We start from the raw sequence: 22,839 nt of genomic DNA on the forward strand, positions 1-22,839 counted from the left end.
GGAGTCACACATCTTTGAGGGGAACCACCTATAAACAAATAGAGAGCTCACTTTTTCAGGAATAAGCATGGAGAAAAAGAGTGGGGTGATGGTTTAAAGCAGAAGTCAAAGTTGAAGCCAATCTGAGTAATGGTAAAAACATGCTACTCAATGAATTCGAGTTATGGCAAAAAGAAGGAGGAAGGTTAAGGAAATCTCTATTAATATCCATTCACCTAAAAAGAATAGCCAGCCATAAAAAGACAGCACCTTAAATTAATAATGTTTTTTTTTTTGGTGGTGAAAAACAGTGCCTTAATTTAAAACAAGGCTTGGGCCATCAACAACACTCTGAGAGATGTTGATGAGGAGAACATAAATCTGCATATAGATATGTAAGTTTTCCAAGTCCACCGCTCGAAAAAAATTAGTCAATCATGTGTCCAGTTGATTGGGAAATCCCAATAAGTAAATAACTCAAAAGTGGGAAAGACATGGGATTAAATATTGGTAGTGAGCAATGAAATCCAAGATGTATATACCTATATTTTCTTTGTTAATGTAACAAACTTAAAGCAACTGTCTAAAAAGTAGTAACTGGAGCACACAAACACACACACACAGTTTAGAACAACAGAGAGGTAAAATATGCTAAATTTATCATTATTGAGGAACAGGATCTAATAGATTATTTCATTCTTGAGACTCTTATAGGATTACTGGTCCAATTGAATATAAATTTATAAACTTAGAGATGATTTATAAAGATTCAGAGAGAATTTTCTTTAAGAGGCAATATAGCTTCCAAATCACTGAAGAGAAAATTAACAATAAAAAAATTAATTAATCCAGGTAATATGGAGTAACACTGACCATATTTACCACCCTAAAGTAAACCACAAAATGGATAAAATATATGAAGCAATGATTTTTAAGACACGTGGAAACGATCATCCACTAGGACCTTGCCTTGCCACCTCGATACCAAGGCTCCTAGGCCTCCTACTGCCATCACAAAGGATGTCCACCAGGAGGCGACATTTCCTTCCTCTGCTCCTACTGCAGAGCCAGTCCTGAGCAGTCCTTTTCCAGGTGTTGGCAGGCAGCTCCCAGAAGTGCTCTCGTGGGCCTTGGTCCCTTTTGGCCACCAGCAAAGGGATCAAGGATGAGCAGTGAGCCTCCTTCCTCATCCAAGACCTAGGAAACTATCTGACTTCTGAGCAGCCCTTCACTCTTGTCTGCTGTCTGGTACTCTCCACCTGGCTTCCCGAGTCCCCGGCATGGGCAGCCTGCACGCTGGACACAGCCCATCAGAATCTGTTCCCCCGCCAAGAGGCCACGCATGATTGTGAGCAGGGCTCCAGGCCTCTGGAGCAGCGCGGCTTGGACTGGGTCCTGGCCCTGGGCGCACGAGCTCCATGCCCTTGGTTGAGTCAGTTAACATCTCTAAGCTACAGTTTCCTCATCAGTAAAATGAGGACATAATCAATATGGAAAAAAACCAGAATCTGAGAGGGACTAAATTTCTGGTGATTGATAATTTTAATTTTGATTTATACAGCAAAAGACATCATACAATTTTTACTACTTCGTATTTCTAAAGGACAGCTTCTACTATTAAAAGTAATGCATGCACGTACACACAAACACACGTGCAGACACACTGGCTCTGGTCCACATACATCCCCACGAGCACACACACATGGAGTCTTGTACCACACACACACCCACAACATACACACAACCACACACGTCCTCAGGCGCACACACACACATAACATAGAGAACCACATACATCCCCAGGTGCAAGTGAGCACACACACACACAGTCATGTACCACACACATCCCCAGGTGCATGCGTGCACACACACACGTCTTACACACTATGGCGTTATTCTAAATCAATTTACAATGAGGGTCACAGTGTCCCTTGTTTTATCCACTCAGAAGATCCTGACTTTGGAGCGTGAAGCAGGAGCCCCTCCTCTCTGGAGATGGTCTTTACCAATTACAGTCTCAGTAGAGCCAACATAACTGCTCTGGACCTTTGGAAGTGCAGGGCCAGAGCATACCTGGGAGCTCACATCCTATACATGTAAACATGTTAAGTGCAGTAGGTTCTAAAGTCCTGCCTTTACAAATAGACGTTCATTATAAGGTGGAAGGCCAGGTTCAAATTTAGAATTCCAAGACACAGGGGAGTCCGGCAAAGAAAGTGAGCGTGTGGTGAGAGCTGATTCCCAGTCTCTGACCACTTGCCTGACCCTTTTCTTCCCAATGCTGGGTCCATCCCTTGCCACAAGTGGCCTTGGATGTTCACAGGGGGACACTCAGAACTCACATCCGGGATCTGCTCATACCCTCCATACATACAGCTGCCCTTTGGCCTCTCTGTGAGTACTGGGAATCTGAACTTCCAGGAGAGCCGATGCAGGCACTAGGAATTGGTCAGGGGCTGCTGAGACAGGGCATCTGGGGTCCTGGGTTTCTAGAGCACGGGATGGAGCCAATGACCCTGTCCCCTTGGGCCTGCTGACTCCACCCCATGGAGGGCGTGGCCAGAGGAAGTGTCAGGGCCAGAGGGACCCTCTGCAGTGCAGGACCCAGGGCAGCAGGCCCCCTTGCCGGGGCCTAAGAGCAGAAGGCCTAAGGAAAGGTCTGAAGAGGCTGTAAGGTATCTTCATTCCCATTAATTAAACAAAAATAAAAGCATACCACAGGCGAGAGTGGAAAGGGATTTGTTAGAACAAGGGAAGGCACTTGCCAAGGTCTGGCCATAGAGGGCTGGTGGGCTTGCCAGGTTGATGAGGAACCAAGAGGCCGTTAGTCCCCTCTGGGTCTAAACACCTCCTGAATTCCTCCGGGTAACACTGAAATGCAGTGAGACATGGAACTCTCTTAAGTTGTTAAAATCTTCATGGTGAGCCATTCAACTCTCTCCTCATTCTTGGCAACGAAAGCACGATAAACACAGGCCAGAAACTCATCAGCCTGTTGGTTGGTTCACTATCCGTCTGGCGCCTCCTCTTGTAGGAGCCTTTATCACATCACCCAGGGCTGACCCGGCTCAGGATTATAGCTGATTTTCCACAGGTGGCATCACTTGCTAGTGACATGAAGCAGGCACGTTAGCCACGTCCCAAACACTGAGGCTCCTCCTGGGAGGAGCCTGCAGACCCCCAGTCCAGCCTCTGCACCACGATGTTCCTTAGTGTCACTACCGGTTTGCTGCCTTGGCCTCTAGCTTTGACCAGATCCTCGCCAGATTGTCGATAAATATCACCCATATACCACATCTAAGCTTGCGGTCCAGATGTGACCATGGTTCTTATTTTCTTCCCATCGATGGATTGTTTGATCTTCATGTAATCGTGTCGGCAGGAAGGCCAGTACCGCCCTCTTGAGGCCTCCCCGAGCCGCCTCTGTCTATAACTGTCCTAGCGCCCCAGGGGATCGGGTCTGAAGCCTGGCACTCAGACACGAGGATGTCAGCTGGAGAGACAGGAATCCACTCCTGCCGTGGCTTCTGCTGTGGCTCAATGTGGCCATAAAAACGGATCCCACAGGCCCTGACGTCACTTGACTCACTGCAGGGATGCTCCCACACTGCCGCGTTCCCCCCGAGACTGAGGGCTTTCTGCTTGTTCCGGAAGGCCCCACCCCCGAGGGGACACTGGGTCCAGTGGAGCGTCCAGCCTGCTTCCCCGCCAGCCCTTAGGGCCTTTGTGGGGCCTGGAACATCAACTACCCTCCCCTTAGGGACTCCTTTGTCCTTTCCAGCCAACAGACCTAGGTCATAAGCACCTTAACTCACCTGAGGGTGTTTTCCTCACTTCAGGGGCAGTGAGGACTGGGCTTCTTCACACTCCTAGTGCCCCAGGTCTGGATGCAGTCTGGCTCTGCCGCCAGTCCTGCAGGTCCCGGCCACACCTCCTGTTGGTCACGGAGTCTGTGCTGTATTCTCTTCCAGGACAACAGGTGCACTCTGCCCCCCCGCCCCGTCCCCATCAGCGGTGGCAGAGGCGGCGGACAGGCGGGTGAGCTTGGGCCTGAGACAATGCCCGGAAACCAGTGCCCCAGAGGCCGCTGGTGACTAGAGGGACCCCGGGGCAGAAGGCAGCATGGGATGGGAGGCGGAGGAAAGTTCAGGATAACGAGATGAAAGTGGGAACAGATAGCACCGTGAGGACCTCGACCATGAAAGGGAAGAAGATAGACAGTGGCAGCTGGAGCAGTGTTGGCGTTAAAAGCTGCGGGCTTTTTCATTTAATTTTATTAATTACCATTACATATAGTGACATATTTTTATTTGATTAAAGATTAGGTGCCATGTCATATAACAGGATATAGTATATTATTTATTAAATAATACATAATAGTAGATATACTAGCATGTTATGTTCTGTTTATTTATTATCAGATAGTATACAATACATATGTAGTTATTTATATACATAATATATAATTCATGTATCTATATAATATATAACACATAACAATGTAGGATTATGATTAATATGTTTTATAACAAGATTACATAACAATAATGATGTAATATTATCCATTGTATACCTTGGTTCATGACACATTCTCACCTAAGGTGCCTGTCAGAAGTATTTATTTATTAAAATTAATATTATAAGAAACAGTTGTGAACCTATCACCCAACATCAGAACAGGACTATTGACAGTGACATACTGTGTCCTATCCTGCCCTAGGCCTCTTCTCACAGGAAGCAACCAGCATCCTGAATCCTGGCTTACACTTGCCTTGTGTTACTTTCACACACAATATTTAAGATCAGTTAAAACAAATGAACTGCAGGTACATGCAACGAAGTGGATGCATCATACACTCTATGTTAAATTGAAAAAGTAAGCCCAAGAAGGTAGCCTATAGTGTGCTAAGCTTTTAACTGTGTATATATATCTCAACTAAACTCACTAAATTAAGAACCACTACAGCTAGAGTCCAGGTGGGAGAGGGACAGATAAAAGGTGAGGTGAGCAGATTTGCTGCAGGTGAGCAAGTTCCTTTCCAGTAAGATGTCATTCTCTCTGAAGCAGGAGGCAAGGCCATCTGCTGGGAGTCAGGGAAGAGACAGAGGGAAGCTTAGAGGTGTGCAGAGAGCACAGAATGTTGACACCACTGTGTGGCAAGTGGGGAAATGTGCTCACTAGAGAAATCCTGGAGGATTGCCTGGCAGTGGCAACATGCTGGGCATTGATTTGTAGTCTTAGTAATCTGTGCTGGGAGAGCCTGCTGCCTGCAGGCTCAGAACAAATAGAGCTGGGTGAACCGAGATGGAAGTCGTCCTGGTGAGGAAATGAAAAGATCAAGGTTCAAGGGAGTTTTGTTTGTCATAAAGAGAGTGCTGACTGTGGATGCAGAGCTGGAAGGTGGGGAAGTGGAAGTAAGAGGAACGTGGACAGGTAGGAAAGCAGAGGAGTCAGTGCATGATGCCCCAGTGAGGGTGAAGGAGGGCCAAGGAGGCTGGTGGAGAAGCAGCTGGATGGCTAGAGTTGGGCACATAAAGGAGAGAGGCTGGACCTGGGGTGGAGACACGCCCGGGTATGAGCCCCTGGGTAGGGTGAATGGGAGGTGTCTGGCTCAGGCTGACGGAGAAGAAGACCCTATAATGACCATACTGGGTGGTGGAGGGAGAATCAACATTGACATCTTGATGGTAGGCGGTGAGGCAATACAGAGTTGGTGGTCCAGCTGCTCCTGACTGAGGCAGATGAGCAGGGAGGCCAGGGTGGCAGGCACTGCTAGGAATGGACTGGGTTTTCCAGGTGCTCCCAAGAGAGGAGGAGAAATCACCTCATGGGGGAAAGTGAGCACAAGGAGGTCAACCCAGGCTCCTGATCAAACGGAGGGTGTGATGGGGCAAATCGTCAACTCCAGAGATGGTGGCCCAGGAAGCAGGGACCATGGGTGAAGTGAGGGGACACTCAGAGAAGAGAGGGAGAAGAGTCTTCTGGGTGTAGGGGAAAGAAAGGCCCCAGGACAAAGGAGCACATGGGCACAGTGATGAGGATGGACTGGTTCTGTTGTGACACTGCAGGAATGGCTGGATCTTTGTCCTGAGGGCTTAGTTTGGGGGGCTACTTGCCTCATGAGGGCCCCCCTCTCAGAAGCCTGGACAGATGCTCCCGCTCCTGATAGCTCTGTGGCCACCACTGTTCCCGGAAGGGCTCTGCCTCAATCTTCTATCAGACATTCCTGCCCAGTCCCCGACTGCCAGCGAGGGAGCCTGGGCCTCAAAGCCGTTTGCCGTGGAGGGACACAGGCTCCTTGGAGAAGCAGGCTGATCTTATTTTTCTCCGTAACCCACGGCCTAGCAAAGCGCCAGCCTATGGGTGGGCCATTCAGGGGCTCGGATACTTCTTAAATTAACTCAAAGCAGTAGAATAGCAGAGCTGGAGGAAGTGACCACTGAGCTCACAGAGTTCACTGCCAACACCCCCATTCTACAGATGAAGAAACAGAGGCCAAGCAGTGAAGCAGCCTTGGCCAAGGTCACGCTGCTCTTTAATGCTGGCCTGTGTTGGGCATACCAAGTGTTAAGCTGCACTGAAGGGCCTGAGAGGGGGCTCTGGGGCCAGACAGCTTGGGTTCAAGTCCCACCCCTGCCATTTACTAGCTGTGTGATTAATGACTATCCTTCCTGTAAAGTGCCACCTCATTGGTTTGTCATGAACACAGAGTTCCTGGAACAGCAGGACAGAATTCTTTAAAGGTTTGCTGTTGCTTTTGTTACTATTATCACCAAGTGAACCCTGAAATGAAGAACAAAGACAGCAAGATTTTTTATTTTAAAAGATTTTAAAATATGATGATGACTGTTTGATTTAATCTATTCAAGTTTGCATTTGGCACTTATTAACAACTACACAATGGATGACTTTTGAGGAAATGTTACTTCATGTCTTTATTTCTCACTAACTACACAGGCTATTCAACAGAAAGCAATTTTTTTCCAGGAAGAGGGACAAAAAGTTAACAATATCTCTGTACCTCTCGGTTCCCAGTGAGTTGGTTGTGATCTGTCAACCCAAATTTGGGGAAGTGCCCGCTCCTCCTGGGCCAGCTGCACTGCCCAGCGGCCTCCAGGGGGCGATTTACCCCCACACGAATCCAGTATCTTGGTTCATATCTTTGCTTCAGATCCCTCAAGGACTGCCCATGCACCAGGGCCCCATCTGCCCCGCCAGTCTCACCTGCTGGCCTCCAGGAAACTATCCTGGGTCTCAACCATCCTCTGTTCCTATGCCTGTCCCACTACTCTTCACTTTGTCCTTCAAGTGTGGGCTCCTGTGGCTCGCCACCAAGCAGGGGTCTCCCAGTCCTCCACCTTGGGGAACTGCATCGTCCTGCATGGTGCCTAGCGAACCTGTGTGGAGGCAGGAAGAATACAGAACAACAGGTGCTCAGAGGGGCTGCCTTTCCCACTACAGGGGCCCTGGAGGGCTTTCTCCCAGCTGGTTATTCACAGGCGCTGACGCTGTGGAATCTCGATCTTACCAATTTAAAGGGCATCATCACTAATTACAAAAGAAATCATTTTTTCAGTAGCAAAAGGAGAAAAGACTTTGTGCCCCGTGCCCCCATCTTTCTTCCTCCGCCTACAGAGGTGATTCTCACTCTCTGGGCAAGGGTAGAAAGCAACAAACAGAATATTATTTTTCAATAATTCTTCTTTCCCACTCTGAAGATTGCATCCCAGGACCGATGAAGGCTAGGATGGTTTGGCTTCCCTGTACTGAGTATTCAGAGGCTCAGGGGGGAGGGGGTTAGGGAGATAATTCAGCAATATGGAACCAAACAGAGACATTAAAAAGTTCTACTCTAAACAGAAAGGAAGCAGGATGCTATAGAAATGGGAAAACCATCATTGGAAATGACATAACGAGTTACAAGACAATAAACATGAAGATGTAAAAAAGAAAAAGTACATCAAAATACAAAATGGTGGGAAAGGGAGACGGTAGCAAGAAAAGATAGATTTTTTTCTCTTTCTTTTTCCTTTTTCTCATTATTCTTAGGATGTGTTGGAGCCTACGTGATTATCACTCTAAAGGAAATAGATATGGTAATGGGTTGATATACTTGAAAAATAGGGTAACCACAAATCGAAAGGATATAATAGAGTTAAAAAAAAAAAACCAAAAAAGAAACAAACTCTAAATGGCTTAAAGACTTAAACAGACAAGACGCTAAAAAACTCTCAGAAGAAAACATAGGCAAAACATTTTTTGACATATATCTCAGCAGGGTTTTCCTAGGGCAATCCACCCAAGCAACAGAAAATAAAAGCCAAAATAAACAAATGGGACCTAGTTACACCTATCAGCTATTTCAAAGCAATAGAAACCATAAGCAAAACGAAAAGACAACCTATGGATTGGGAGAAAATATTTGCAAAAGATGAGACTGAACATGGCTTAACTTGTAGACTATAAAAATAGTTCATACAACTTAATAAGAAAAAAAAATAAACAACCCAATCCAAAAATGGGCGGAAAAACTAAACAAGCAATTCTCCAATGAAGATATACAAATGGCCAATAGTCATATGAAAAAAAGGCACAATATCACTAATTATCAGAGAAATGCAAATCAAAACTACAATAAGTTATCATCTCACACTACTCAGAATGGCCACCATTCAAACATCCACTCACCATAGATGCTGGAGAGGCTTGGAGAAAAGGGAACCCTCCTACATTATTGCTCGGAATGTAGTTTGGTGAAGCCAATGTGGAAAACAATATGGAGATACCACAAAAGACTAAAAAAAGACATCATTTGATCCAGCAATCCCACTCCTGGGCATATATCCAGAGGGAACCTTAATTTCAAAATATACCTTCACCCCAATGTTCACAGCAGCATTGTTTTCAATGGCCAAGACATAGAAGCAACCTAAACGCCCACTGACAAATGACTGGATAAAGATGTAGTATTTATATATAAAAGAATATTACTCAGTTGTAACAAAGAAGGAAATAATGCCATTTACAGCAACATGGATGGACTTGGAGATTATCACACTAAAGTGAAATAACTCAGACAGAGAAAGACAAGTAACATATGATATCACTTATATGTGGAATTTTAAAAAAAGATACAAATAAACTTATTTACAAAACAAAAACAGACTCACAGACTTCGAAAACAAACTTAGGAGTTTGGGATTAACAATTACAAACTACTATATGTAAAACAGACAAACAGCAAGGATTCACTGTAGAACACAGGGGAAAATGTTCAGTATCTTGCAACCTATAATGGAAAAGAACCTGAAAAAGAATAGACTATGTATATGTACAACTGAATCACTATGCTGTATACCTGAAACTAACAAAACAGCTGTATATCTGAAACTAACTAAACATTGTAAATCAACCACATTTCAATTAAAAAATAGATAAGCTCTAAATAGCTGTATTCAAAGAAAATCTTCAAATCTTACCTCCTACAAAAAGTAAAATGGGAAGCTTGAGCAGGACCAAATTATACTGAATGAGAGGTTACATACCTTCTCCAGCACGTGGCCCATGGTACACATACATCGTGTTTTCCTTCAGGTAAGAATGGCCCTTAATGCCCTGGGAGCGAGTCCTGCTGGGACAAAGCCTCTGTGGCAGTGGCCTCCTTGTCACCGCTCCATCTCACCAGAAGGCCAGGGTTTTCAGAGGGGAGGGAACACAGAGCTCATACACTTCAGATATATTTCCTGAGAAAAATTGTGGAAAGACCAAATTCACCTGCAGTGCAGGAAACATGAGCACGGCCCCTAAGCAGACTGACAAGCCCGAAGCAAGACGGCCCGATGTTCACATCGGAACCAGAACAAAAACCGTCTGGCCCCAGTTAAACGATCACCATCTCACCTGCAATGAACTGTTCGTACTCAGTGTCAGGGATGTTTCTGTTGAGACTTCAGAGATCAAAAAAGTCAGACCAGGGAATCCGGACCTGGTGGATGTCCAGGCTCTACCAATGGTAGAGGCGGCCCCAAGGGGGTATCACCAGCACCGACTCCTCCATTTTCAGCAGGGTCTTCAGGAGGAAGGCGATATGGATACAGACGCCCCTACGGAGGCTGAAGCCCTCCGGAGGGTTGACATAACACAGAAGGTACCTGGGAGGGAGCAAAGGAGAGCGGGTCTTCAGGGCCAGGTCTCTGCACAGGAATCCCGGCTTAGATAGAACAGATACAATGGGAATCTCTGCACAGCACATGGCCTAGACTCAAGACACGTTCAGCAGCTTCTGGTTTGTATAGTGGAGGCACTGCCCACCGATCTCTGTGTGGCCAATTATTTCGAGTCCGGGAGCACATGCAGAAGACATCTTGGCATCTGTCTATCAACGCTAAGCACCTGACTAGTACCTGAGCACCCGTTCTCCAGGGGCCCTCAAACTTCTTGGCCTAAAGACCCCTGTACACTCTTAATTACTGAGGACTTCAAAAGGCTGCTGTTTATGTAGGTTAAATCTATCAATAGTTCCTGTGTTAGAAGTTAAATAAGAACTTTAAAAAATGCTTATGAGTTCACTTAAAAATAATAACAACCTACTATATGTTACCATTAATACTCTTAAGCAAAAAATAAGTATATTTTTCTAAACAAAAATCATTAATGAGAGGAATAGCAGTGATTTTAATTTCTGAAAATCTCTTTTGGACTGGTGAGAGCTTAATTCTATCTGTCTCTACATTACCTGTTTTGTGATATCACAGACCAGGTTTTCCCTGGAAAACCCCACAGGAAACTCGGGAGTGCAAGAGTGTGCAAAAGGCAGGTGACTTCCCGGCGTTCCTACGAAAATAGTCTTGCATCTCAGGGGCCTCGGACTCACTTTGATAACTGCTGCCCTACCCTAGGCGAGACTCTCCTACACAAGAGCCAGGCAAGTGTCCTGGCTTCTTTAATGAGTTACCGCAGCAACACCCCTCCCTTCTCTGTGTTAATGTTTCCCACAACCTCCATTACTGCAGATGAGGATGTAATCCTCAACTGAGGCCTCTAATCCCAGAAGACTACCAACCTTGAAAGGGAGGGCCCATCTACCATCTCTACACCCCGCACAGTCTATTTTGAGTCAAGCCCTAGATACCTGCTAATTGACACTGACCCTTGTCTTACTCCTGAGTTTTATCGAAGGAGCCAACATCTGGATGGAACTGAAATTTCCCTGCTGATATACAAGGCTGATAAACCACCCTATTCCAACATCTGATTCTGGGGCTCTTCAAAACCCGGGTAAGGCCCCGCTTCATAAAAGACGGGTCCTCCACCTGCCCTTCCCAGGGGTTCTGGGAGGCCGCGGCCACGCAGGGCTACCCGGACTCGCGGTTCAAGCCCCAGAGCCCGAGGGGGAGGAAAGCCGGAGGCTGTGCCCCAGCCCTGTCCCCCCCGCCCCAACCCGCTCCCCAGCACCACAGCCCTCCCCGGCCGCCACACCAACCGGGATCCCACAGCGGTCCATGTCCACTGGCCCCGCCAACGGCACGGCCGTACGTTTACCGTCTGTGAGACGCCGCCCCAGAAAGGATGTCGGCCGCCGACTGACGCGGCCAGAACTAGTGGCCCGGCCAAGCAAGCCGCCATCCCCAGCAGCAAACACCGCCATGGCCCCGGGCAGCTGCACACTTCCGGAGCCCGCTGCCTGCCCCAGAAGCGCACGCCGGCCCGCGAGGAGCGCGGCGTCTGTATCCATGGCAACGCCGCGGGGCCCTCCCCTAGCGCTTGCGTCTGCGTCCTCCCGAGGCTAGACGTGCGAGGGCAGAACTTTCGGAGCCAATGGGAGCCAGGGCGCGGCCAGGACGGGGGTGGGGGGAGGCTTATGGGGCAGCTGGGCGGGGCCGGGGCGGGCGGGGCCGCGCGGACGTCCTCACCAGCAGGTGGCACCGGCCGGAGGCTGGGGCAGTGCTGCCACCAGTGGGCGGGGCGGCGGTGCAGCGGGGCGGGGGCACCCTCACCTGTCTGTGTGCGGGGCTCAGCCTGGGCTCCGGGGCCTCCGCTTGCACCGGAAGTGGACCCAGGCTACTGGTGGGCAAGATAGAGGACTGAGCCCAGGCAGGCACGTCTGGCCAGGTAGGGCACCTGAAGTGCAGATCCGCCAGGCCGGCTGCCGGCCTTGAATACGCGCTGCTAGGCAGTTTCCAAGAAGACGGGATCTGTTCCAAGAGGGGAGGTAGGGCAGGGTGCCAGATGCCTGGTTGGGTGCGGTCTTACAGGAGAGCCACACTGAGAGGGTGCACAGCAGCCCCTGTGTTGGCGGGGCTAGGAATTTGGGGTATAGGGTGGGGATGATGTGTGCCATGCCCTGTGGTCTCCCAAAGAACTCGCACCCCCACGCAAAGGACCCTGCTCCCTCCACGCTTCACTGCATCCCCTGCCTCCCCCAGCACCACCGCCCCTGCCCCCGGAGTGTCCCATGACCTCTCCCCACACCAGGCACTGTCCCTGTTACAGGTACTTATCTCCTGGTGGTTCCAGCCCAAGGGTGGGGGCTGTATGTGATCAGTTAGGATGCCTGGAGCCTTTGTATGAAACCTCAGACTATAATGCAGGCGTGCACAGAGGCCCCTCAAACAGGATTCCCTGCATTCCCTCCCCACCACGCACCCACAGCGCAGCTGCCACACCAGGCCAAGCCTGCCGGAGGACCTCTGTTCCCTCTCCTCCTGTCCCTGATCAAGAGTGCACCGCCCACACTGCTGGGTATTTAGTGGGCCTTAGAAGAGCAGCTGGTATTTTCATGGACAAATATTTGCTCTTTTGGGAAGAGTTGAGTGCAAAGGGATGTAGGGTATGCCTTTTCTGTTGTCCTGGAACTGGTGACAAGGATGCAAACTTAAGTCAAAGCAGTTTTTAGAGAGAGCCGCAAAATATCTTACCCAAAGATCACTGTTCCCCAACAAAGGCAACACCACCTGGCGGGTGGGGTCCTGGTCCCTCTTTCTGGAGGTTGGGCTTTGCACCCTCCAGCTGGGACAGAGCCCGAAACAGCTCTGAACACGCTCCAACAGGCTTTCCCAGCACAAACTGCCTTTATTTTGAATCTGGCTGAAGGAAGCAGCTGAGAAATCTGGGTAAATCTTCCTGGGTGTAACCATGCCTTTTGTGCTGAATGAAAGAGCGGCTCTCCAAATGCTTACATCTTAGAACTGAATGTGTGTCGAAGCCTTCATGCATGTAGCATGTTGGGAACAGCGTTTCATGGTGAGGGGAACTATATAACTTACATGTGTATGGGGAAGCCCTCACTCCAACAGGCTTTTCCTGCACAAACTGCCTTTATTTCGAAATTGGCTCTTGCTGAGAAATCTTGGTAAGTGTTCTTAAGTGTAGCCATGCCCATTATGCTGGATGAAAGAGCGGCTCTACACTTGTTCACATCTCAGAAATGAGTGTGTGTTGAAGCCGTCATTCATGTAGCGTGTTGGGAACACAGAATTTCGTGGTGAGAACTATGTAAATTACATGTCTATGATGAAGAACTCGCTAGAACCGGGTATTCCAGCGCATACTGCCTTTATTTCGAAACTGGCTTCTCAGAAGCCTGTGGTCTCCACTGCAGGTCTGTCTCCAAACCCAGGGCCAGCATGGTGACTCTGCTCCCCCTGTCTATTCTGGAAGATCTAGGTGTCCTGCATGGCCCTTCCACCATTGATTTTTTTGGAAAATTCCGCAGATGGAATGGGCCTGAGAACAGGAGAGCTGGATGCCAGAAGTCACTGCCCAGTGTGTGGCTCCTGGGAGGGGCATCTCCTCTCCGTGGGCTCTGATCTAACCTCCCCACTCCCCCACCCCCACCCCTCTCCTCCTGCATTTCCTGATTGATCCCTGGATAATGGTCCATACCAGGAATGACCTGGGAGAGGTTTTATGAGTCTTTAAGTTGAAAAAAAAAAAGAAATCTTTAGACAAGTTACTGAAAGTAACTTCCAGCTTTACCGGGAAAGTCCTCATTCCAATGTTTAAGGCTAGTTGACAGGGTGTCAAATTGCTTAACCACTCACAGCTGAGCAAGTGCTACCTCTCTCTCCAGCTCCCTGCAGCATCCACCTGTGGCAACTTGGCCAAAAGAAGGCAAGAAAGCTCTTTACCCTCGCTAGCACCAGCGTGGCTTTGGAGTCAGTGGAGGCTGAGAGAAAGGGCCCCGCCCTGAGGTTTCGGGGGCCTCCAGCCACAGCCAGAGGAGCGGGGGTTTTCAGAGTGGCCCAGCAGGGAAACCAGGCAAGGCCACCTGGCCCAAGTCTTCCCTGCCCAGAGAGCCTCATGAACTGCTTTGGGCCACACTCCCCGTTTGGGCCCCCTGCAAAAAGGTACCACGGGAGCCACACCTGAGAAGGCAGAGGGACAGCCCTTTAGCCTGGGGTCCCTGCAAGTGTGTCCTGTGAGACCTGTGGCCACATAAGTTCCTTGTCTCTCCAGGTCACTGAAGGGACTGTGCTGGGCATCTTGGTGGTCAGGGACATGGGAACACCTCTAAACTCTGAAGAAGGACAGAGAGACTCTTCCTGGAAGCAAGGATTCCAGGGAGACACCTTGCCCAGAACTGGGGGACTGTGTCCTGAGTAGACCCCTGGGAGGCAATGTGGGGCTGTGGGGTCCTCTTCTGAGAAGGGAGCAGGTGTGTTTTCCGGGGGTGGGGTCCTGCTTTGTCCAGACATATCCTTGTGTAAGACTCACTTACAAACACCTCCAAGTCCACCTAGGGGTGGCCCCAGAGGTGTGGGTAGAGGAGGAGAGTGAAGGGTGCAGACTTAGGGCCCCCCGAGCCACCCAGGGAGCCAAGGGTCAGTGGGAACATCTTGGGAGTCTAGTGCAGGGGTGGAGGACGAGCACTAAGAACATGCCAAGTCATGCAATAAAGTGACCTGTGACCACGAGACACAGGTGGCCGTACACCAAAAGAGGCAGATAGAAATTTAGACCCAGGATCTGAGAACCTTGAGAGGGGCTGGAGGGTCCCAGGAACCCTCAGGAACAGCTCTTCTAGGGGCACAGACATCCCAATACACACATTTCTCATGGAAGCTATTTGGGGTGCAAAGTGAGTTACCAGGATCCTGAACTTAGTATGGAATCCCACCCCCTTGTTCATCACGGTTCCTGGCAATAAATTGCTGTCATTTGTCCCTGGACATGCACAGGGGAGCTGACTGCTGTGGGGGTCACTGCAGGACTAGAATCTTCTGGTGTGTGCTCTGTGACCACAGAAACCCAGGGGGATTTCTCAACGGGAGAACCTGGAGACCATGCCTGCTAGGACCACCCTCATGGGATGGCCAAGGAGCTCGTGGTACCCAGGTCACCAAGTGACGAAGTTGTGAGGTTGCCTGGGGTATCCTGGGGCATGTAGATTTCTGAGGTCAGCACGTGGGCCCAGCACTGCTGGATGGTCTGCACAAAGAGGGTCCTGCCCTCCTGATGATGGCTCTTAACACCTGCAGGGAAACTGCTCTCAGGGCTCCTGGAGGTCCATATTGAGAGTGTCCTGCCAGCCTTGTGGTGTCACCTTCCCCTGATGCAGAAGCAGACCTCTCTCCCTTGAAGCCCAGGGGACACCTGGTTCAGGTCCCACCTGTGTGCCCTGGACACGCAGAGCCCCAGAGCTCTGGCACAGACTGGGTTGTGGTCGTGTCCGGGCAAAAAAGGCCCTGGGAAGGGGCTCATTCAAGGGCAGAGGCCACTCTGCAGGGATGCTGGACCTGGCAGCAATGCACTGCTTCAGTACTCCATTGGTTTGGGTTTCCAAGCTGTGGGATGGAAGGGCCTCTCCTTCCTGCGGTGCAGTCGGGGGAACTAGATCCATCGTCAAGGTCAGCCCTGAAAATGGAGGCTGCGCTACCTCCATTCCTGGAAAGAAAATCAGTCCCCTCCAGTCCAGGTGATTCAGAAAGTCATTCAGCAATGTTCGGGGCCCCCACTTTAGGCTTTGAATTAGAGCTGAGCGGCTTAGGAGGCCAGATCCCTGTCCGTGGCTCCAGGAGCAGGCTTTCTGCTGGGGGACAGGATCCTCACAAACACCTGTGTCTTTGTGGGACACTCCCCTCTGACAAGCTGGGAGGCAGGGTGCGGTTGTGGGAAATCGTGTTTACATGAGCAGAGGGCCACCATGTGGTGGCGGCACAGGAGACTGTGAGAATGAGTCCCACAGCCTTTCTGGAATCAAAAAACTGGCAAATGTGAAAAAGTGCATAATTTGTTTTATTGAACAGGCTGCTTATGTACGTTTGGAGGACCAGGTTCAAGGACTCAGCATCCCTCCAGGACAATAGCCTCAAGAGAAGAACAGACAGAGCAGGAGGAGATCTGGGGTTTCTCCCAGGAATGAGGTGGAACAGGGATTTCTGCAGATTTGCAAGGAGTCCCCGACCACTGAGCATGGGGTTACAGCCCCACGAGACCCCTGTCATGTTTGGCTTGGGCTCTGGCTCTGGCCTGCTCATGTATTCTTCCAGCAGACTTCCAGAAACTCAGAGGGTGGACTTAGAGGGGCTGCGTTTGGAACCTAGTGAGGAGGTGGAGGGTCCTTTATATTGAGTCCCTTCATCCTAATCACCGTAGCTGAAGCCCAACACCCCCCAGGCCCCCATGGTTGCCGTGGAGGGAGAACAAGCCTGGCAGGCGACCTAGGGGTCCCACTACTGTGTCCTTCTCTTGTCTTCGTTCCCTTTCACCCCGGAAGGTGTGATTGTCTCGTGTCATGGTGGCCTCCACAATGTCCCTCCCAGTAATCTCTCTTCTCCATCAGGTGGGGTTCCCAACCCCGCTCAGCCTTCTCTTCATGGATGCTGAAGGATCAGGCCCACCTGAAGTTCTGAGCTTGAGCAGTAAGGTGGAAACAAAGAAACCAATGGAAACAAAGAAGCAAGTGATTGTGGCAAACCTCCCCACCACAGAGAAGCTTCCGTGAGTGGAAGGGAGAGTGTGGGCATGCCCGTTTGCTTCCTGTCTCCCAGTGCTCTTAGCTTTCTTATTGCCTACCTGCATGGTTACAATAAATGATCTGCAAAACTGAAATTATTTACTCTCTCACTTTTACAGGAAAGGATGGCCAGCCTCTGGTCCGGTACCAGGCAAGAAATTGGAGTTCCTTTCCAGTTTGGAAACATTTTGGCAGGCCCAGGTTTGCAAAGGTCTGTAAGAGTAGTTACGGAGTTTTGCTTTTAAACTTTTTTACGGCTGTGTATACTTGTGAGATGTGGTTGTGTTGTGTAATTCTGAGCCGGGATTTTCTCAAACTGTTTCTCACTTCTTACACCAGACATTCCTAAATTCCAAGTGGAACTGCATATTAAGGAAGCCATGGAATTTAGCAAAAGGATACAGATCTCATTTCCTTTTAAGCATCGATGTACCTCCATCATGGCAGTATTTGTTATGTGTTATTGATAGGGGAACTAAGTAGTAAACAGATTAATAGAAAATAGGGGATTTTAGGTACACAGGTTCATCTTTTCAACATTGTTTGTAATATTTGCAGTTTAAGATGACCATTCCTGAGGAACAGGCAGCCTCTTAGAATGAAATAGCATTTCCTCTGAACCATAATTAATTTTTATTTTGTAGACAGCAGGAAGGGTAATAACGCATCAAACATTTGGGGACGTCAAAGAGAAAATGTAACTTTCTGGGAGCGCAATCCCCCGCCTCCCCCTGCCTTTTTACTGTTCCATTCTCCCTGGAAGGCTCTTTCTTATCTTCTGCTCATGGCTCCAGTAACTCTTTCTTCCTCCTTGTTCCTCAGCTGGTAACGTTAGTTTTATACTTTGAACAAGCAAACAAGCCAACAGAAGAGAAATTTCACAAGCAACTCCCAGCACATCCGCTCGCCTTCTGATGTCTGTGACCTTCACTCTCGGTGCCCCACTGCTTATTAAAAGTGGCATCGAAAGCCAGTTCCTCCAAAAGTCCCCGAGGCCCCATCCCTCCCATCTTCTCTGGGTTGTCACTCCCAAAACCATCCTCTCTTTCACTGCCTCATCTATTTTGTTCTCCTGCTAGTTGGCACCCATCAGTATATAAACGTCCATCCTCTTAAACAAACAGCTCTCCTTGACCCTAATTCACCCCCACCAATTGCCACCCTGTGTCTTTGCAGCAAATCTTTAAGGAGTTGTTTAAACTCACTATCTGCATCTTCTCTTGAGCCATCCCCTTTTACACCCACTCTGGCTTTTCGCCTGATCCCTCGCTCTATGGAAACTGCCCCGTCAAGGCCATCAGTGACCCCATGTTGCTAAATATAGTGGTCAATTTTGACTCCTCATCATGCTTGGTCCCTCGGTAGCATTTGACCCAGCTCTTCCATCCTTCCTACCCCGTGTTCCTGCTTCACTCAACCTCCAGCCCATCACTCTGTCTGTTTCTGCTTTTGGCCTGCTGGCTGGTCCTTTGCCAATGTCTCCTGTTTTTTCCAAACATATACTGTGGGTGTTCCCCAGGGTTTGTTCCTGGGCCTCTCCTCTCTCTCTCTGCTATTCCTTTGGTGGAAGCAACCCAGCCTTGGAAATTGGCATGCCATCAATTTCTCGATTTCTCCAAAATTCCCTGATTTCCCCTTTCTATCTGAGCCTTTATCCCTGAGACTCACATCACATTCTTTTCCTTTCATTCATCTTGCTTTCTCATTCATACATATGTTCTACTATGTAATTACTTTTCCAAATTTTGAATCAGTACATATATATCATGTAAAATGCTCAAATATGTATTATTTCCACTAAGATGCTAATTCTACCTTAGAACATTTCTGCACTTCTGTATTTATTTGAATAAAGGGAATAGTATTTCTACAAGCCTCATAGTTAAACACTGTGTTAGTTTGGGGCTATTATGTAACATGAAATAATGGTACATGAACATAGTCGTTTTTCATTTATTTTTATGTAACACCGAGATGAGGTTTATGCCCTGAAGACTGGTTTTATTGAAATTTTACCTATGTTACGGACAGTCAGTTTATGTGAAAGCCCTCATTTCTCCCCTTTTTTGATATATGTTCCATTTGGCTATATATAACATATAACTTGGCATGAAGCAAAATTCCCAAATCATTCACATAATACAATTAATATGTTTAATTATATTTTTTAAATGTTAAAAAGAAAAAGAAAACAGATTCCTCTACCTATTAGGCACTTCTGTGGCAATATGTAACACACCCCTTAACCATGACATTGAAGAACTGAGCTGATACCAGCCCCTTTCCACCTGCTCAGCCCCACCTTTTCCCATCCCCTTTCCCATCCGGAGAGGACATCCCTCCCATTGTCCAGGCCCAGATGTTGGAACCATGTCCTTTCTCTCTCTTTCTTTTACACTCACAGACAGCAAATCCAGCTTGTTAGAAAATTCTGGATATTCTGTCTTAATTAAATACCTGCTCTCTGCTCCCCGCCCTCCTAAGAGCCACCTTCAGCCTTTCCTGGATACCAATAGCCTTCTGTTTCCATCTTTGCTTTCCTACAATCTCTCATCCACACAGAGTCAGAGGGAGCCTGTAAAAACATACATTGGGGGTGGTGGGTGTTGCTCAGTGGTAGGGCGCATGCTTAGCATGCTTGAGATCCTGGGTTCAATCACCAGCACATTCATTAAAATAAATAAATTACTTCCCCCCAAAAAACACAAACACAAAAGCATAAGTTGGACTACATCACCCCTCCCCTCAAAACTCACTAAACGGGTCACCATGTCATTAGGAGCCAAAGTCGTCACAAAGGCCTCAGGACCCGGCGTGCTCTGCCTCTCTGCCCACACTCTCCCCCTCACTCTGGGGGCCTCTGGCTCCGGCTCTTCCTTCTTCCTCCGGATCTATTCTGCTTCAAGTTCATTACTCCGTGAGATCTGCCAGGATTGCCTTATTCCCTCCTGTCTGCCTCCCACCCGACCGCCATCACCCGAGTTTGCTCATATCACTCTTTTTTAAAAATTTTTCCAAACTCTTGCTACCCCAACATGCTGCCTGTTTCCTCTGCTAAAATTCTGAGCCCCCAGTGATGGGGAGTCATGTCTACTTTGTTGACTGATAAAGCCCGAGTGCCTTGGGAACGGTCTAGTTAGGAGATTCCCGTACGTAGTAGGAGCTTATACACATTTGCTGAATGAATGTAGATGCCCTGGTCCAATCCGATGGAGCACTTCTGTGACGTGCTCAAAGAATAACTCTCCTTTCCACCTGAGAGGGAGTGACAACTTCCTTGGTGATTAAAGGCAAGAATTTTTTGCTTTATGCTGTTAACCTTCGGCGGGGAGTCTGGGGGATCTTCATATATATTTTTAAATTTGGTTAACTCTGCAGTTGGTCTTTGGTCTCTGTATAATTTTGACAAACTCTTTATGAGTGATCATTCTTTGATCATATTGAACAGGTTCCAGGGGGAAGGACCAAGCCTGTCCCATCAGCCATCCTATGTGTCATGTCCTGGGACCCAGTGGATGCTCAGCATGTAAGTGAACCGACAGGAGTGAGTGAAGAGATGGGAGCATCTCATTATTGTGGCGGCTCTCTGTCCAATGCCTTGAGATTTGGGGAAGGGTTTACGAGTGCAGAAGGGAGAGGTCAGGTCCTCTGTGCTTTTCCTGAGTGCCCTGGCCTTACCCATTCCCCCAGCCCCCTCTGGGCAGCCAAGCCAAGGAGCTGGGCCACCAGTGGTTGTGCTGATCAATAATCCACCTTCACCCAAGTCCGGGGGTAGGTACACATTTTTGTAGACACTGGAGTCAGGTCCTTGGAGGAATTCCTCACCGAACTATGTTTTGGACCTTTTATTTTTCTCTAGAACCTCCAGCTGAAGAAGATTGTCTTAGACACATGAAAGTTGAGGACACCTTCTGTCCCCTCGCAACCCAGGTGGGGCTGGGAGTCTGCTGTTTCTATAGCCGGTGGGCTCATGTTGATTTGGGCATCCCTGTGCCTGAATTCCTGCAGTACACTCGGTGGTAAGGATGGGGGTGCCTGGCAGGGAGGGAAGCGGGTCGGGAGACTGTGCTGGGCTGATGTTAACCTGGGGTGAGCGGGAGCCTGCTGATGCATGGCATCTCGGGGCAGGGAACTCTCCACACTCAAGAGGGGTTCCCACTCCCGCAGGGGCCCTTTGATCAGGGTGCTGGGCTGTCAGGGGACCACAGGGGTCCCAGTGAGGATTAGGGTGCCTTCAGGCAATGGGAAGTGTGGGGTCCAGCGGCAATTGAATTAACTGTGCACCCAAACCCAGCCCCCGCCTCTTTCAGCCTATTTCCTAATCTGCAAAACTGGAATGTTATTAAACATCTCGCGGGGTCATTGATGGGCTGGGACAGACTAGACTGTCAGGAGCTGGAATTCCTCTGTCCCCTGATTGTTTGCCTTCTTTCTGACTATTTGCTCTCACAAGCTCAGTCTCTCTGTCTCTCGCTCTTTCACTTCTAACTTTCTCTCATGCTCTGGTTTCATTTGATTTTCAACCACCGCCCCTCCCCTCCGCCAATCCCCAGATGAGTGAACTTGATTTCTATGTGTCAGTTCCAAATTCCCAGGAAAGATGCTCTGTCACCCTCTGGATCTGTTGTCCAACCCATGAGTTGTGGCCAGAGGAGCGAGTCCCTCTGGGACCTGCAGAGGGTCTCTGCCCAGCCTGCAGCCACCACTGTGGGAGCACATAGCTCTCCGTGGAGGAAGTACTGGCTGTGACCTTGTGTCACTAAGTGTGAATTTATGTCTTCTCTTGAACCACCTTCATCCTCCTAAACAAAGATGAAAATTAAACACTCCCGGGATTTGTGTCATGGAACACTCAGGGTGGGGGCTAATGGGGCTGGAATTTCTGCTGTATTTAAGGGGCTACACTGAATCCCCAACGAGAGCCTGCAAAGGGAACAGCACCGGCCCCACCCGGCACTTAGGGCGCTGAGTCTGCGTGACGTTGAGCCAGGCTTCTGACCACAGCTCAGGGGTCTGGTCTGACCAATTAGCCTTTGAAACCAACCAGCTTTGGATTCCTCAATCCCACCCTGAGGTTTTACCTGAACCATCGGCTTCTGTATCTCTGAAGACAGATGCTGAGGACCCTTCACGTAAGCCGTTCGCACAGCCCTGTTCAGGCCTTTGTGCTGCACGGTCTGCCCGGCGAGCTGACCGAGGTTGGTATTTTACTGATGTTAGAAGTAGTCTGGTTTCCCGATGTACTGTTTCACTGAGCAAGCAACAGAAGCCACTTCTCGCTGATAAAAGCAGAAAAGGGACATAATGTAAAGATACTGGGAGGGTGTGTGGAGTGGCCAGGACCGGAGCCAACCCAGGAGCTGTAGGAGGTGTTAGGGAGCCCCAGGCACCAGGCTGGGAGGGGTGCTACCGGGCCCCCTGCCACCCCAGAAGGGACCCCCTCCACCCGACCCTCCACCTCACTCACTGCAGGTTCATGTCCCGGCAGGGCCAGGTCACACTGAAGCCACCAGCACACACCTCAGTGGGGGAGCTGGCCCCGTCTGAGCTGCGGGCGTGCCTGGTGTGGGGAGAGGCCCAGTTAGAGGAAGGCAGTTCCCCTACTGTTCCGAGTTAAGGTGCAAGTCAGTGCCCATCACTCAGGAGAGCCGGGCTGGACGGACCTCATTGTGGTGACTAGGCTGTCTGAGTTCACTTATTACTTTCTATGTTTGAAGGCCCTGGAGGGAGAAAAAGTGAAGGTTCTAGTACTTATTTTGTGTTTCCCACGTACCAGGTGTGGTAAGCAAGCCACTTCAGACAAGGCCCGGAGCAACCACGTAAATAGGCCACGGAGCAAGTCGTGCAGTCAGGCCTCTGTGGTCCCGAAACCCGTGTCCCCATCGGCTCCATAGTTACCAGT

General features: G+C 49.2%; 2 long non-coding RNA genes across 2 annotated transcripts; one reads left to right on the top strand and one right to left on the bottom strand.

The window, feature by feature from the left end:
- Positions 1–6,569: 6,569 nt before the first annotated feature.
- On the bottom strand, positions 6,570–11,680 carry LOC140693143 (uncharacterized). Its single transcript, XR_012068845.1, has 5 exons — positions 11,522–11,680; positions 9,881–10,131; positions 9,526–9,723; positions 7,205–7,377; positions 6,570–6,763 (listed from the first exon to the last, which is right to left on the bottom strand). It is a non-coding gene; the product is annotated as an uncharacterized lncRNA (long non-coding RNA).
- Positions 11,681–14,149: 2,469 nt separating this feature from the next.
- Positions 14,150–22,109, top strand: LOC140693160 (uncharacterized). Its single transcript, XR_012068869.1, has 8 exons — positions 14,150–14,172; positions 14,438–14,636; positions 16,228–16,344; positions 16,764–16,921; positions 17,057–17,148; positions 20,386–20,463; positions 20,797–20,956; positions 21,834–22,109. It is a non-coding gene; the product is annotated as an uncharacterized lncRNA (long non-coding RNA).
- The last annotated feature ends 730 nt before the right edge of the window (positions 22,110–22,839 follow it).

Source organism: Vicugna pacos, unplaced genomic scaffold (assembly GCF_048564905.1).
Source record: "Vicugna pacos unplaced genomic scaffold, VicPac4 scaffold_19, whole genome shotgun sequence".
Taxonomy (NCBI): Eukaryota; Metazoa; Chordata; class Mammalia; order Artiodactyla; family Camelidae; genus Vicugna; species Vicugna pacos.